This window comes from Solanum pennellii, chromosome 12, assembly GCF_001406875.1.
Source record: "Solanum pennellii chromosome 12, SPENNV200".
Taxonomy (NCBI): domain Eukaryota; kingdom Viridiplantae; phylum Streptophyta; class Magnoliopsida; order Solanales; family Solanaceae; genus Solanum; species Solanum pennellii.
Genome location: NC_028648.1, coordinates 46,574,847 through 46,580,034, shown reverse-complemented (window position 1 = coordinate 46,580,034; position 5,188 = coordinate 46,574,847).

Genomic DNA, 5,188 nt, shown 5'->3' with positions numbered 1-5,188 from the left:
ACGGGTAGGGGTTGGTGGATTTTTTTATTTTTTACATTTTCTTGGGAGGTTGTTGTGGGGGTTGAGGGTGGGGGTGGGGGGATTGTACATGTGGAGTTAATTGATAATATTTTTTTCTTTTTAAAGCATTTAACAAGATCTCTTATATAATATGGGTAATATGGTTATCCATATTATCCATTAGGTGAACTCGTTTTACCCATTTAAAATATGAGTCGAGTGGGGTAACATATCTATTTTTGTTTAATTCATTTTTTTATCGATTCATATTCGACTCGACTCGCTCGTTTGCCACTCCTTCTTGTATGTTTGATTTATTATTTAACTCACGATTTAGGGAGCATAGGAGAGCAATTTGTGATTTTTCAGAGATTTTAATTGAGGACATATCCATAATTTGACAGGTTTGGACTATGATTAGTCTAAATAAGGGGTAATGGGTATGGAGGTCTCGAATAAATGAAATGATGGTTATTTTTGCGGGTAATTGGAGATTTCCATCCTTAGTTAATGAACTTTGTGACTATCTAATTAATATTGATTTATAGTATTAGCATTAGTTACATTGTATTCTTGCTCACTTAATATAGCTCAAATAATTTATTGTTCAAGTTTGCTTTTGAAATATGTCTTTGAGTACCGTTAAATTATTTTCCACTTATTGTTGATTACTTTGAACTTATTTATGATTGTTTTTGTTGAGGATTGAATCTCGTGTGTGTGTTGCTGTAGGAAAAACAGAGAATAACTACAAAACTTAGAGCTGCACAAACAAGATGCAAGAAAAACTTTGTAGAAGTTCCTTCTTTATTAACTGGAAAAATCTTCCTTTATAGGATTACAAAGTAGGAAGATAATATCTCTCCATGACTTCCACTTGACTAGAAACTAGGAAAGTTCCAGAAAAATAGCAACTAAATAAACCAAATAAAGAGTCTTTCATCTCTAGTAAAAGACTTATTTAAACTCACTGTAAATAATCAGTAACATAGATCTTTGTTTAATCAATTCTCAACACTCCCCCTTGATTCAAAATCACATACTCCAACGCATAACATAAAGTAATATTGCTTTGCCTGAGAAAATGGTTTAGTAAGAATATGTGCTACCTGTTCTTCCGTGCTACAACTCATCAACTCAATCACCACTTCTGCAACCAGGTCACGGATGAAACGATGCCGAATATATATGTGCTTTTATCTTCCATGACAAACACGATTTTTCACCATTGCAATTGCTAATAAATTATAACAAAAAATTTTTCTGCTCCCTTTTTTTCCGTGATGAAGATCAGCAAGTAATTTGCTCAGCCACAACACTTGACATGTTGAAGATGCTGCTGCAAAATATTCAACCTTATAAGAAGACAACGCTATTGTTGATTGTTCTCTGAGCTCCAAGTAATAGCTGCAGAAACAAGAGTTAAAAGTTTTCCAGAAACACTCTTTCTTTCATTCACATTCCCTTCCTAATCACTATCTGAAAAATCATAGAGATTAAAATTAGAACTTCGAAAGTACCCTAGTCTATATCCTGTAATTCAAGTAACATCGAGTAAGACTCTTTAGCTGCTCCAAGATGATGCTTCGAAAGCCTATGGATAAACCTTGAAATCATTCCAACAGAAAATATTATTTCAGGACGAGTGTACGTCACGTAAATTAAGACTCCAACTAAACTTCTAAAATAACTTCCTTATGCGTTTTCAATACCGTCATCAAGTTGCAGCTTCTCATTTACATTCGCAGGAGATGTCATTGTTTTTCGGTTAAGCATGTTAAATCTTTTGAGAAGATTGGTGGCATACTTCCTTTGAGATATGAAAATTACATCTTCTTCCTGCTTCATTTCAAGTCCAAGCAAATAATGCAACGTACACTCCCAAATCCTTCCTTTCAAATGTTCTCATCATAGAAGATTAAAAATCACATACAAGAGAGTAAGATGAACCCATATCATCAACATACAGACACACTAACAATAGATCATTTTTTCATATTTCTTCACATATAAAGTTGTCTCGTTCTGACTTCGTTTAAAACCATTTTCTCCGAAATGTGAATCAGTTTTGTTGTACCATGCACGAGGAGCTTGTTTTAAGCCATAGAGTGCTTTCCTCAACATGTATACTTTGTTCTCCTTTCCTATTTCCACATAGCCATCTTGATGTGTTACATGCAGTCCTTATTCAAAAACACCATTAAGGAATGCATACTTAACATCAAACTAATAAACCTTTCACTTTTATTGTACATCCAAAGCTAAAAGGATTCTTACTGTTTCAAAGAGAGAAACTAGAGAGAAAGTTATGTCAAAGTCAATACCCTATTGCTGCGGATATCCTTTTGTGGCCAATCTGGCCTTGTGTTCTGAACACTTCCATCAACATGGTACTTTGTCTTGAACACCCAGTTTACTCTGATAACATTTTTTGCATCTGGAAGGTCAACCTAGTCCCATGTCCACTTTTCCTTTTTGCCATAAACTCTTCTTCCATTTCCCACCTACGTTCCATTTTTTTAAGCTTCCTGAAAGCTAGTTGAGTCTGCACCAAATAGAGCAAAGGTACATGTTTCATAAATATCTGAAAGTGATCTAAACTTCCGTGGAGGAGTTTCACTGGAACCTTCTGAGTTAGGGACTATCAATATTGGGCTGCAACATCTTGGACTTGTGTCGCTCGAGTTTCCTAAAGAGTGGCTTGGTGTATTAGTAAGAGAATGAGTATAAGCAAGAAATTGACTAACTTCTTCACTAGGAAAGACTTAATCTCCCATTGTAACTTTTCAACTTTAATTGTTGTTCCATTTCCAGTAAGTGTTTTCATCAAATACAATGTGTCTCCTGATAATCACCATACCATTCGTGGAATTATACAATCTAAAAACCATAAATTCAGGAAAATATCCAAAAAGATGCATTTTCAGACTTTTCATTAAGTTTTTTATGATGTTGAGAATGTCTTAGAGCGCATGCAATACAAAAAAAATTCTCAAATGACTTACCCACGACTTTTTACCTTTCCACATTTTAAAAGGTATACGACCCATGAATGCTTTGTTCAAAGAGACTTTAAGTAGAAAAACAGCAGTATCCGACCCATGAATGCTTTGCTGAGAAAGATGTTAAGCAGATAAACACAAGTATGAACATTATTAGCCTAAAACTTATTTGGAAGATCTTTATTCTTTGGCATTGTGCTTGCCATCTCCAATACAGTTCGATTATTCTTCTCAGCATCTTACTTTGCTATGGAGTGTAGGGTCAAGTCTGTTAAAGCCGTGCAACATGAAATTATTTTTCTAGTCTTATTAAGTCAGTGCAATAGCTATTTTATAGTTAGTTATTATTATATTGTTTTGTTAGCAGATGATTGCTTTTCCTAGTTTGTAGTATTGCAAATTTCTTTTCCTAGAGTTAAGGGAAATTGGTTTACTGAAACTAATCAGTTGTTTAGTGGCGTATGTAAGGCTATATTAGGCTATTAGAATTTAGTAATAAACTACGAAAGTTCTCTGCATGCTTTTTTCAAGCTTCTTTTCTCTTCCTTGCTTTCAATGTTATTTTTCCTGTGATTTTGAGCTTTATATCGTGTTAAGTTCAACATTTGGTATCAGAGCCAGCAGAATGAATGATCTTCATGTAGTTGGCGGAATCAAAAAGCTCAATAATCAGAATTATAAAACATAGGAAACTTGTATACTGTCCTATATGAAAGCTCGAGATCTCTAAGAAGTGGTCAACATAAGCGAAGTTGCACAACCAGAGGCAAAGGATGCAAATGATACAATGCGAAAAGGGAAGATCAAAGTAGGCAAAGCGATGTTTGCGCTGAAATCAACAATCGATGAGGATGTGTTGGAACATGTCTGTGATGCTAAATCACAAAAAGAAACATGGGACCTACTTGTTGTGCATTTCTCAAAGAAGAATAATGCAAGACTGCAACTTTTTAAGAATGAAATGTTATCATCAGATCAATGTAATTTAACGGTTTCACAACACTTCCACAGAGTAAAAAATATATGCCGTGAAATTTTAGATTTGGATCCTACTGCACCAATTAGAGAAACTAGGGTAAAGCAAATTATTATTCATGGTTTGAAACCTAAATTCAGAGGATTCGATACTGTTATACAGGGACGGCCAACACAACCATCACTTGTGGAATTCGAAAATATGCTACCTGGTAAAGAAGCCATAGCAAAGCAAATGGCCGGACTGTCGGTGAAGAATGAGGAAGAAACCCTCTACACCAACAGAAGTAGGAACATCACATCAAGATGTTAGTTGGTCTAAAAAGAAAAGTTTCAGATAGATGAAAAATTTTGCTCAAAGCGAGTTCTAAAGAATCAAAGGAACGATAAATGATTCGATGGGAAGTGTTACAATTGTGGGAAGAAGGGTCATATGGAAAAGTACTTTTTTTTAAGAAACAACTTATGGAAAGTAACACATCTAACTCCAATCCAAACGAGAATAGTGTAGGTTATGCTGAATCCTTTTTTGCTATTAAAGATGAGCATTTAGCACTTACAACGACAACATCTAAATCAATTTATCATGAGAATGAATGGATCGTTTATTCGGGTTGTGCAAATCATATGACAGGCGATAAGCAAAAGTTGCAGAGCCCATCAATGTAAAAAGGTAGTCGAGTTGTGGTAACTACCAACAATTCAAGACTACCTATATCTCATATTGGTAAGATGATAGTTTCTCTTTGACAAGGGGCCAACCAGATGTCACTTGAAAATAACTACCATGTTCCTAGTATGAAGAAAAACATGCTTTCAATGTCACAATTAACAAAATGTAGAAACTATGTTCTATTTGGTCCTAATGACATGAGGCTTTATCACGATCTCAAGAACCTAGAAAAGCCGGGTAGAAACTATGTTCTATATCGACTTTTGCATTGATCTGGAGCCGGGTACTCGCCCCATTTCCATACCCCCTTATAGAATGTCTCCCGCTGAGTTAAGGGAGTTAAAGGCCCAACTTCAAGAGTTGTTAGGTAAAGGCTTCATTAGACCAAGCGCTTCCCCTTGGGGTGCTCCTGTTTTATTTGTGAAAAAGAAAGATGGGAGTTTTCGGATGTGCATAGACTACAGGCAACTAAATAAAGTAACTGTTAAGAACAAGTATCCTCTTCCTCGCATTGATGATTTGTTCGATCAGTTACAAG